Genomic DNA, 12,758 nt, shown 5'->3' with positions numbered 1-12,758 from the left:
CTGCATGCAAATTTCTCAAATATGCTGCAAGAAATTAGGAAATCAGCTGTGCTTGGAAGGGGGAAAGAAGCCAATAGAAATAATGGTAAATCAACAAATTCTGATGAGAGCTTATCTTTCAACATGTCGGGAAGGAAATGAGGTGTGTCCTCTGTTTCTACCCAGTTCTGTCTCCTCAGGTGAGTCTGTGTCTTCACGGATGTGACCACCTAGAAAGTAATTTTTTAGCATATATGTTCAGTGTGTATCTTTCTGTTATGTAGGTTTCCAGGCTGTGCTTTTTTTTCCCTAAAAGTGGGAACTGCAGCTCTGTAATTGTTGTGGAGAGGAGGTAATGAGCACAGCTTGCTTGCTGTGACACGAAGCTTTTCCCTTTCCTTCAAAGCCAGCGTCATCAAAGGCCAGCAACAGCGTTCTGTCCCAGCACCTCTTCTGAGGGAGCAATCCCCAGACATATTCAATTTTGGAGGTGCTTTTCCAACCTTGGATGTTGGCTCCAGAGAGAGGATAACAGTACCTTTCCTGTGGAAGTAAAGAACCCACCCCTAGTGCCGGTGGTGTCCCGTGGAGGTAAAGGAGAGGTGTGGGAGAAATCCCTGGGAGTCTTTAATTTTGGAGGCGGTGGTCAAGTTTTGTAGGTACATTTAATTTCTTTTTTGGAAGTACACCACGCCATCTGGTGGAGCTGCTGAAATGCGGCAGTGGAAGGTAAAAGGCAACGAAAGCTTTTCGTCCTGCGCAAAACGTGACGGGAGAGAAAACACTCAGTGGGTTTCACACTCACAGCAAAGGTTATCAGCTATATTATGCACTCAGAGCTTTCCTTTCCAACTATGTGTACCAGCCCATTCTTTCACGCTCATAGACATCCTGTAGCTAAACTGAAAATATCCAGCAAAAATCTCAGTGCCAGCCGAGAAAGCTCCACACTGAACTCACACTCCTTGAATTGCCATCACAGCCCCTGCAGCCTTTACCTTCCCCCGGTATTTTATCGTCTGCACCACCAATACCGGCTCTGGGTGCTTTCCTTCCCAAGGAAAGGCGACGTTTTCCTCATTCAGGAGCCCACCTCCAAAGTTTGGATGCAGCCTACAAAATTGACTGCTTCCACACAAGGGGATCCCACACAGGATAGGAAACTTTAGCTGTCTTTTCCCTCCCGGCAGCTGACCATCATCTGCACAGCCAGCACTGCTTCAGAGCTGGGCTGGGATGGAGGTGGGACAGGCTATTGCCTTGCCAAAATCAATGGGCTGCCATAATTTACAGGAGCCCAGCTCCACAATTTGTATGCAGTTTCCAAAGTTGAATATGTCCAGAGATTTATCCTGAAGAAAAGGAGCCAAGAGAGAAAGCTGCTGCTGGCCATTACCTCCCCTGTGCACCCTACCATCTCTAACCCTAACACTGGGACAGGGTGATTTCCTTCCCAAGGGTTCTTCAACCCTCAGCAGCCCCACAGCAGAAGGGTCCTCTGAGAGACCAGGGAAGGTATTCAGCTCTCTAAGTTCCCCTGTCTCCACAGCAGCTCTCCCAAAATTCCCTTCTGGGTCTTTGAAATTCCTGCTCCTGAGGTAATCCTTGCCAAGGATACACTGGGCCAGTCACAATGGGGTGTTTTGGCATTTTTTCCCAGTCAGGCTCACTCAGCTGCCGGTACAGTCCACCAAAACATGACATGGAGTGTGTAGAATACACAGTTTGGTCACATTCACATAGTTCTGAGCTTCCCCTACTATCCCTGTAACTAGGACAATAAAAACAAACAAACTAGCAGGCTGTCTTTGTATACCACAGATGTCAGATTTCAGGGTTACTGTAGGCAAATTAATTTAATAGTCTCATATAAAAGAGATTTCTTATAGTTTCGATGATTTGTTTTCCCTTATGCTGTACATTTTCCCCAGCATGGAATGCAGCAGGGCTCAAGTATGACAACCTCTGGAATTACAATCAGAGATGGCAAGGGATGTGGGAGAAGGACTGGGTGGGTTCTGCCAGGCCTAGTAAAAATGGTGGGGATGATTTCCACAAGATACTTGTCATGATTATTGTCCTTTTAGTATATTCTCTTGCTGTACACAATAACATAGGTACAAGCAAAAATATCTCAGGCTGAAAATTTATTTTCATGCCTCAAAGAAAATAAAAAGATACACTTAAAATTTTCAGAAGTGCTCCAGTGATTTAGGTTCGTTTCCAAACATAGCATGTGGAGCAGCAGGAGTTCACTTCCATAATTCTACATATGTGAATTACTTAAGACTATGACAACTATGTAGACACTCTCATTCTCCATGGGGTGATAGGGTCATACCCAGGGGGGAATTAGTTCCCACTATCTTATATATCCACTTTAGGATGAAAAGAATAATCCTCTGAAAATGTATTTTTCTCTCCAAAGGCCATATAGGGAATCTGGCCAACCAGCAGAGACATAAGAAATCAAATATCTGCTATTTAATCCTGGGTGAGGTGAGTTCTCTGTTTAGTATCTAACTCCCCTTCCAGGCATTCACACTGAAATTAGACACCTAAACTTTTTATTTTTGGCTACTATGTATCTAAAAGCCAAAATTTGTAATTGAGACTAAGAAACGTAGATACCTGGTTGAGTTGAATGGGAGAAAATGAACCTAATCCTTCTTTAGTTCTGCCTTGTTTGCAGAGAATTAAAATCTAACTGCTGGGTTTGCTGGCTTAGAAATAATGATGATTTTCTGGGCAACACACAATAATAGTCTGAATTGTCCAGTGACAGCCTAGAGGACAAAAATTCAATATAGCACAACAAAAAGACAACCTTTTTTCCCAGTTTCTCACACACAGACACACACACACACAAAATCCACAATATCATTGTAATCTATAATACGACTGGATTTGTGAGTGTGGTAGAATTTAAATTATAATACAAAAAGTTTACATAATGGTTTTTAGGATGCAACTCCTCTGCACTTGGAGATGTGGAGATCTTGCATTATTCTTGACAGCCTTGAAAAGCCCTTCAGTACTAAAAGAACAGCTCTCAGGTTTTGTAGGGTTTTTGAAGCAAAAAAAAGGAATGCAATCCAAACTATATGTATTTGCTTGCCAATAGGGTTGATTTTTAATTTTTTTTTTAATAAAACAACCTTTGTCAAACAGACCAAATAAAACTAGAGGTCTGAAAAGTTCTATTTTGTGCAGGATCTAACTTTGCACGTAGGCTTGGCCAAGATTAGGAGCTACCAAGGCAAACTGTGGTGCCTCTGGTGTGCAGTTGTCCCTCAAAGATCAGAGAGTTTGTAAATCCCTGCTCAAGTCCTGTGGCTGTGTTCACCTTTTATAGTGATGATCTCTGAGGTCTGGGATTTTCTTGTCGTTCTCCATATAGAGTCCTTAGAGCTGCTCAGGTTGCTCTGTTGAAATTTTGCTGTATATATTTTCCACAACACTTTTCCCCATAGAAACCAGGAGTAATAACTTTTAAAGAAGCTGTGGAAAATATTTAGAATAATACTGAGATTCTATTGCTTCACCCCTCCATGCCTAATCACAATAAATACTTAAAAGGGACAGAGAAGTTATTCAAAGACCTGGCTGCATTTTCCATTACATTAAAAAAATTGAAAATAGAAAATTAAGTCTTTGCTACTTCATTATAATTTTCTTGGTAGATCCATTATTATTTTTTTGGAAACAATGAGCAATGTGTAATTAAAACAAATATAGCAAACCTTCCTTTTATATGTAGGATTGTAAGTAAAAGACTCTTGAAGCTGTGTCAGTCTGATCTTTTTATATGATGGCACGAGAACTGACACAGCTCTGTGGGGATTCTGTCACGGTGACAAATTTAGAAGCAAAATAAAGACTTGACAGTCCATAATTTACATAATTTACTCTGAATATTTGTTTATATTGCTGTATTAGCATAAAGCTCTGGTATAACTATATTAGTCAAGGAATTTGTCCCCACTTTCTCAGCACAACATCCATGTTTTCTCCGAAACAGCTTCTTTAGTATCCACAGTTCAAACAAAATCACCTGTGAAATGATGGTGATTTCAGCTCTTCCCCTAAGAAATGGGAAAGACTGGGAGCCTGCAAGCAGCTACCTGAGTTTGGGTAGTAAGTGGGAGCTCCTTATGATCCAGTGCCTTCATTGCTCACCTTGGAGTGCCATAAAGAACACGTAGAGGGAGACCTATGGGTTGGTCCACAGCATGGAAAATGGCAGAGCAAGCTGTTGTCAGCTGGAACCAGAGCAGCCTGTGGGGATAACACTGCCCAGAGTGCAGCCACCTTTCCCCTCCTGGTTAGTGAGTTAAATAAACCAGGACAATCCAGTTGGAGAGTGCTCAGCCAGGACCTGTGACAGATTAATCCAGACTGCAGCAGCTCTTAGGTGATTTTCCTCTCATCGGTGAGGAATTTGTGAAAACCCTAATTCATGAAAAGCTTTTCCCACTGACACTATTCCTTCACCATTTTGGTTCCTTTGGGATTGGCTGGCCAGGCTGATGGAAGCGTGGAAATCTGTGTGGATTTCCTGGAGCCAAAATTCGGCGTTTTCATTGAGATCTGCTTAGAATTCTTTGAATCCCCCCTCCCTCCACGAGGCCATCAGGTGAAGCAACTTCTGTCTTTAAGCTGCCCGTCAGCCATGGTCACATATTCCCCTTTCTCCGGGGTCACCAGCCCACGGAGGGACCCCCCCGGCCGCCGGTGAGTGCCCCGCGGGGACGGGCAGGGGCGGCGGAGGGGTGGAGCATCCTTCCCCGCATCCTTCCCGCATCCTTCCTCGCGTCCTTCCCCGCATCCTTCCCCGCATCCCACCCGCCATTCCTCCCCGTATCCCTCCCGGATCCTCCTCGCATCCCTGCTCCCATCCCTTGGCGCATCCTTCCGCACGTCCCTCCCCGCATCCCTCCCCTCTCCTTCTCGGGGAGATGTCGGTCGGTACCAGAATTCTCGTCTGCTGGAGTCTGACGTGGGAAAACTGGCGGCGTGTTGTACCTGAGGATCGGCCTGTGGTTGTTTCCGCTCGCTTAAAGGTCCAAACATACCCTAAAACATTTCGAATTCCCGTAATTACCTTTTTTTTCCCCTCACTCTCCTTCCCCCCCAGCTTCCCTCCCCCCATCCCTGGCAAATCGAAAAGCCCTGATGCAAAATATCCTTTCAGATCAGAGCTGAGAGTGTTCTGACATTCAAGAGCTTTTCATTTTTCTTAATCCTTTAAAAAAAAGCATTTAAAAACATTTTAGCTTGTCATGTAGAGGAATGAAAGTGCTTCACTTAGAAACAGCAAAATGAAACGTGCTGGTTGATTCCACATTCACTTTGCCTTCTTTTTTTTTTTTTTCCCCTTCCTGTTTAGACAATTTTGTGGAAATGGCAAAACTGAATTAAATTATGAAGTTTAATAGACAGAAATTAACTAAATTTCCATGTTTCGATAAAGAAAATTGTGATCATAAATATTACTCATTATATGTATTTTCAAAAATATCACATGACAATGCTATTTCAGATGATGATTAGGTGGGTTAAAGATTTTTTTTTATTAAATCTTGTGTAACAAGACATAGATACATAGCAGAACTTGGAAGCTTGCAATCAACAATCTTTTTTTTTTCTGAAGCACTGAACTTTAATACATGAAAAAGGAAAGAAATAAAAGATGGTGGGGAGAGTAAATGCAATAAAAGTTTTCAAGCCCTGTGGAGGACTGTTGAGGACTGTCTCAGTGTAATGCTGTGTTGATGCTTCAAATAAAAGGGAGATAACAAAAGATGCTCATTTTCTCTAGTTCTGAGGTTTCTGATTTCTCATCCCTACAACAGTCGGGTAAGAAACATCAGAGAAAAAGGAGCAATCTGGATTTGCCAAGATTTTGATGTCCTGCAGCGTTTGGCCTCAGCCATCCAACCCCATCCTCAGCCCAGAGCTCACTGTAACCCCTCTCCTGGCATGGAAAAGTCTTTCCCCTCAGTCCATTACAAATCATTTGCTCTTTAGTGATGTGGATGCAACCCCTGGATCCTGCAAGGTTTAAGCAAATTCTGTCCCAAGGGCCTCCAGCTCTAGTACCTAATGACAAGTCCAAGGAATTGGACCTGATGATCCTTGTGATCCCTTCCAACTCAGGATGTTCCACGATTCCAAGAGCTGCCATGTGTCCTGTGAGGCACCACAAGCCCCAGACCTTTGCAATTTGTGTTTTGAGTTTTAGGGCTCAAGCCACGATGGAAAAAATATGAATCTTGGTTCACCTTTGATGGCACTGAAATAAAAACGAGCAAACAAACCAACTGGCTGCGTGTAGACCCTCTCAGGACTTCTTTCTCACTAAATGAACATACACCATGTGTTTTTCAGCTAAAAAATATCCCCTGTAAAAAAGGGCTATTGTATTGAAAACCGTATTCTTGGTACGAGCAATCAAATTAGTTTGGAATTTCATTTCAAGTTTTAAAAAGGCTGTTTCAAAAGAAGCAGATCCGTGTGATCAAAAAGTGAGATTTGGTCTGTCTTTTAAGCAGAACAGCTGGAGGGATTTAGGTAAGTAAAAAAAGTAACTAAAATATCTGAGTAGGCTTTTTTGCTCAATATGGTGGAAGACATGCAAAATTACGTTGTCAAATTCCAATTATCCAAGCTTAATTCAAAAGAAATCCAAAGCTGAGTCTCTGCAAGACTGCCAGAAGTTAGACTACCTTGTTTAAATCAGTTACTTCAGAGTAGCCATCTGCTAATAGTCCATGTGCTGCAACGCAGCCTCTTGGAATCTTACTGCTCCAGAGAGGGCAAAAATGAAAATAAAAGCAAGCAGAAGAAATCCCGGGGGACTGCAGCTTCAGGAGGCGAAAAATCGGTGCTTTTTGCTTGCCTGTCTCTTCCCAGTTTCCTGCCCCCTTCAGCGTCTGAGAAAGACAAGAAGAGTTTGTGCACTTTGGAAACTCGATAGGAGGCAGCAGCTGATCTTCCCATCACCAGCCTAAAAATAATCCGCTCCAGGGCTTGGAGCGGCTTCACTAAGTGGAGGAAAATCCTGCCATCGGGATGATATTGATCACATAGCACAGCCGAGTGACAGTTTGGGTTGGGATTTGGGGTTTGTGTTGCCAAAGGTAAGCTGCAGAGTTTGTTCTAACATTCAGCAACCAACCGGGGCATGCGATGACCCTCCCCCGTTATCTCCCACTAACCACCTCCTCCTCCTTCCCTTTATATCTCTGGGACAGGGCTGCTCCTCGTTCTTTCCTGGGATTACAACTCCAATCTCTTTTTCCTTTTCCTTTTTCATTCGCAGGCGTTCTCAGCCTTTACTGTCTCCTCCTGCTGATGTTTTTTTTTTTGCTGCTGTTCACAGGGTTATGTTTTTTTTTTTTTTTTTTTTAAGCTGTCCTGTCTTGGCATGTGAAGTGGAAGGTTTTAGAGCAGCGGGGCAGAGTAGCACGCTGGTGTTGGGAATGGCATTGTGTGGAGAAACTTACCAAAAAAGAGAAAAAAAAGAGATGTGTTAGACCTGTGAGACCACTGCAGATGTTTGTGTGAGAGGCTTTGCAGTGCCAACAGCCTGTTTAGCACCGCTGCTGCTGTGATTTTCTCTGTGTTTGGAGCCTGATCCAAAAATCCTCCCGAAGTCAATGAGATTCTTTGCATTGACTTCAGCAACGTTTGGATCAGGCTGCTGGTTACGGCAGCGAGCGATGCGAACGCTGACAGGCACCAGAGGTAATTCATCACTGTAGGGCCCAGGGTAACTGGGACAGTGCTCAGCAAGGAAGAGGGGTCTGTCTAGAATGGGTGGTCACAGCTTAAACAGGAATAAAAAGGAAATGGGATTTTGTATAGGATCATTTTTTATTAAACAGGTTTTAAAGGGGCGGCGCTTTTTGCCGCTGCCTCGGCAGAACTCTTTGCAAAGGATGCACGGACTGTAGATCACATAGACTGGGCTAGGTCCAGTGCTTTTAGGAGGGTAAGAAGGACAAACTAGAAGGTTTCAACCCAGAAGGAAAAAGGATTCAGAGCACTCACCTAAAATCTGTGGCAAACCTCAGAGTTAGGCCTTCCGTTGTGTCTATTCGAACTTATAAATTCATAATTCGTCCTTAGTTGAAATTCACTCCGTGAAATTCAAGAAGGAAAGAAAAATTCTTGCTTTTGTAATGACTGATTTATTCAGAAGACAAGAACTTTTCTATAACTGGGAGTATTTTCTCAATCCTGCACCTATATGCATACACATGTCTGTCTCTCTATATAGACATTTATATATATGTGCATATACAGGCATATAATGCATATCAGATGTAAGACCAAAATGAAATTTGATCTGAACTGAGACACAAGTATGCTCTGTAAACGGATCTCTTTTAATTAGCAAGTGCAGCTATCAATCCGTATATTTTTTTTAAATATGGGCAACAGAACTACTGCAATAAATGTTTTTCAAAATATTTTTATTCCCCCAAGGAAGCTCCACCTGAGGAGTGTATTTATACTCTTTTCTCTATAGTCATAAGTATCTTGCAGAGCATGACGAACAGAGGTATAATCCAGGTAAGATGAAACTCTTGAATCTGAAGATTTTTAAGTCCACTTTAAAAGACCCTTAAGGTAGTTAAAATGTCTTTCACTAGAATTCTTATAGTTTTGTACTTGGTGAGGATGTGAGGATGTTCTCATAACTTTTATGGAAATTCAGATTATCTACCGTTTTTCCACTGTCTTCCTCACAGTTGTTTGTGGAAAATATATCTCATGGACTGGCTTAGTCCCCATTTGTGCTTGTTAATATGATATTTGTGAGTGTTTAGGTTCAGTGTTATGTCATTTTCATGTTTACTACTTTGACCTATTTTTTTCTTCCCAAAACCTCTGTCTTCTTCACAGTGAATCACTTTTTTTGCTGTTTTCTCTTTGTTATCTTATGTCTGTACACCTTCACCCAAAACCAGGAAGTCTCAACTTGACAGTGATGGGGATTTTAGCATAAAAACTTAAATGCTTAAAGGACACAAGGTTTTTTAGCCATTTCATTGCAGGGCGAAGTGCTGTTCAGATAGTTCACATCCTCATTAAAGTAAACCAAGAGGGAATCAGAGTCCCAAATGATGTAAAGGAGGGCTGAGAATTGCCTTCCACTGGCACCCACATGAGCCCATTCTCCTGATTGTTCTTTCCATTCCCTCCCCTCTGTGAAGTTTTGCTGGTGGCTTTAGCTCATGTGTGACTCTTCAGCAAAGGCCATTTTCAAAGGGAGGAAGAAAAACCACCTCTGAGAATTTCTGAATGAGTTGTAGAGTTCATAAAGACAGGAGTTAAAGCGAGTAATTTGTCAATAACTGTAAAGGGCAAAGCTCCACCAGCCTACAAGTGTTAAAACAAAAACTTACCTGGTACTTGGCACCCCAAGTGAGGAATGTAGCTGGTACCCTCAGGTAGCACATACTTGTTATCAGATGATCTTTATCACATTACTGCATTTTCCCTGACTGAAATGACAGATTAAACCTGGTATACTTGACAACATTATTATAAAGTACAGCAAAGTTTTACATTCCTGCTGTAAGTAGCAGTGAAGCAAATATATTGTGATGTACCCACTTCAGTGTAATCACCCCAGCATAACTTGTTGACCTACTGCATTCTACAGTAGGGAATTTGTCTCTGGGAAGGCCGTTTTTTGGTAACAGCTATGAATAATGTTGTCTTATTAAATGAGTATATGAGGAACTCAACAGCCATTCTGATAGGCTGTTACTACCTGACAAGTACTGGTGATCAATAACTGCAGATGACCAACAGATTTCAGAATAACTTGCTGCCCTTTCATCTTTTCTCTCCTGAATGTTCATGTTTGGGTTACACATTTTATTGCTTTAATGTGGCAGTTGGACTGCTCCCATTTTTTGCAGCCCCTGCTGTTTGCCAGTCAAAGCTTGTGGAGAAATCTTCAGCTCCAGAGTTTTCCACCTGAGCATGAGCTTAGAGAAAAGATCTTTGTAAATCCATATGAGAAGAAGAGGCCTTTGCTTTCCAGTGACTCTCCCTTCCTTTGGGACCCACAGATAAAGACTTGCTAGGAAACTAGTGGACATTTCTCCACTGTTATGCCTTGTTCCTGTGGTCCTTGGGCCAGTCCTGCATGAGCCAGCTTTGGAACTGAAGTATGGCAACTTCAACAGCTCAGCACTGGTGTTAATCTTGCTGTGAGCAGGGCTTCTTATTTTGGGAATTGCACCAGGGGGATAAAGGCTGTTAATTCTGAGGCTGAACTAATATTTGCGTGTCTCTGCCGGACTGTGAGCCTGCTGTGGAGCAGGCTGCTGAGGGTGATAAAACCACCTGGCTTTGCTGCTTAATTCGCCTGAGCAGAGTTCCAGGAAGGCTGGCTTTGTGCTGCTGCTGGTGTTCCCAAGGAAAGGGTCTTGGCAGGTGTGGGAGGGCAGGGGCTGCTACGGAGTGTGATCCCCTCTCTGAGTTGCAGCAGTAACTGCTTTTTTCTCTTCCAACCCTTGACAACAGAAATCTCTTCAAATTTCTCCTTGTGCTCCTCTGCAGCCCTGTTTTTCCTCTGATATTTCCCTGCATCCTTACTGTGGCCTAAAAAGCCTGTCTCCTCATCACTGGTGAGGACAAAATCACCTTTGGCTGCACGGTGGGAAACCTTGAGTCAGCTCTGTGTTCTGACCTGCTGAGGGCTAATTCAGAGACCTCCATCACAGCTGTTCTTTACAGGTTTTGCTGCTCCATGTGGTCAGCATTCTGTCTTTGGCAGTGATCAACAACTGGTGCTTGGGAAAAACATAAGAAGTCTTCCATGTGTTTAGTTATGTACTTGCACAGTGCTCAGCACTGAGAGAGACAAACAGCACGTGGGCAAGATTCACCTCTCTAAAGGTCTAGTTCACCTCTCTACAGACCCAGTTCTGACTGAAGCCCAACACTGGCTCACTAAAAGAGTTAAAATGATGGAAGAATAGTTTAATTTTTATTAAGAGAGCCAAATTTGGCCAGTGCTTAATCATGAAAGTGTTCCATCTTCCTTTCCAGCTGCAGTTTCTGATGAGTTACAACAGTAAGCACGACTGCAATTCTTCATAGTTTTACTAAATTTGTTGTTCTTCCTTTTCACATTTTCATTTCATTTAATGAGATGAAATCTTATGGGTTTACAGAAGAGGAAGGAATAGTGCCTTTTTGCTCTACCTTTAATTTGGCATCTGCAATCCTGGTCTTTCAAACTGTCTTAATTTCCAGGCTCAGTTTTTTGAGTGAAGACTTTCAAAACCTCATTAAAAGCAGTATAGCTGAGGCCTTTTAAAAGTCTTTATAATTCTTAGAATTATTAAAGATCTCTTTCTTTAAAGAACACTCAATACTGAAATATTGTTTGAAAATGCAACTTAGACTCTCAAATTAGTCTTTTCAATCTTTTGAACGTGCTACTCACACTGTTTACAGCCCTGAGAATGTGTCCTTGTGTAGTCACACTAAACTTTCCAAGCATGGGATCTGAGTGTGGGTACGAGAAATTTTGCCATTATGTTATCAAATTTTTCTTTGAAGAAGACTGAAGGCTGCACTCTTGGATGAGTGGTGGCATCTGAAACCCTGTCATGGTCCAGCCCCTGTTTTTTTCAGTGGAGCTGCAAAAGCGTTGTTGCAAAATGCCCTGCACTGTCTAGAGAAATCAAGGATTTGCTCTTCTGCCTTCGGGGTTTTTCTTTCTGTCCTTCTTTGGAGATGAACACAGCTCGTTAAACCTTGAGGGTGATGAAAATGAGCTTCTGGAAACATGTCCTGATGCAGCAGAAAGTAATGGCAAATTTCAGCTTTGAACCAAATGGGACTCTCCCTCATCCCTTAGATGTCAGTAAAATTTCATCCAATATATTTCACCTATTTGTGCAGCTTGAACCAGGATGTACAAAGTGCATGACATGCTTTATTCCTGGGGTGATGTGTCTGTGCAGCTCTGCATCTCCAGAGCCTCCTGTGTCTGTAAGTTTTCCAAAAACACAGAGTGGTCCAGTGGTTTGAGTCACAAAACTGTGGAGGGTTTAACAGATCTGCCTTCTGTACCAGAAATGGATGGGAAGGGAATGATGGATCTCTTGGAGCTCTTCTGTACTGCAGTGTGTTTCCATACACCACTCCTGAAGATACAGGGAGCTGCCAGCAGCCTGTCTGTGTAGACACTAGAAGGTGTTATGGAAGTTGGGGTACACCAACAGATGCAGAACATGAGTCCTCCACTTCCAGTCACAGCTCATTCCCAGCACAGTGGGAATGCACAAAAGGATGGAAGGCAGGGAGGAAGGAAGGATCACTGGACTGTTAATGCTTCCAGAGTTCTTATCTCCTCTATTCCCTATCAATGCCATGCTGTAGTAGATGTGTGTCCTGAGGTGGGTGCTGCTAAAAAGGGAAGTTGTGCACTTTATGATTTGGCATTTTATGAGGCATTGGGTCAGCACAGCATCACAACACTGGCCAAAATGTTTAGACAGATTTTAAGCCTGTAGAGGCCCAATGAATATGGTCACTGCGTATGCTGATTAATGATGAAGTGTTTTCTGATTTAAAATCTTGGGAATTTATGGCCAATTACCCTCTATCATTTCATTGACAAAGCAACAATTTTTTATTTTCTGGGGGATTTTTTACAAACTAACCAACCTGGGCTTGATTTTCTGTCTCATTTTAACAGAAGACAATTAAATTCTACTTCCTTTTTGAAGTGAAGATGTAAC

General features: G+C 42.5%; 1 protein-coding gene across 4 annotated transcripts in view; it reads left to right on the top strand.

Annotated features, from left to right (window-relative positions):
- Positions 1-6,870: 6,870 nt before the first annotated feature.
- Positions 6,871-12,758, top strand: part of ABCC9 (ATP binding cassette subfamily C member 9) — a 69,373-nt gene continuing 63,485 nt past the window's right edge. For 3 of the 4 annotated variants that reach the window (XM_039379973.1, XM_039379972.1, XM_027711742.2), the window contains exon 1: positions 6,872-7,121. The gene's annotated coding sequence lies outside the window, so the exon portion shown is untranslated. Of the gene's footprint in view, positions 7,122-12,758 lie in introns of all 4 variants that reach the window. The other variant, XM_027711735.2, reaches the window with a different exon arrangement.

The sequence above is a fragment of the Pipra filicauda genome, unplaced genomic scaffold (assembly GCF_003945595.2).
Source record: "Pipra filicauda isolate LSUMZ 115617 unplaced genomic scaffold, ASM394559v2 scaffold181_size1560634_pilon, whole genome shotgun sequence".
Taxonomy (NCBI): domain Eukaryota; kingdom Metazoa; phylum Chordata; class Aves; order Passeriformes; family Pipridae; genus Pipra; species Pipra filicauda.
Note: the sequence above shows the minus strand (reverse complement) of the source record. Positions and strands in the feature narration are given on the sequence as shown.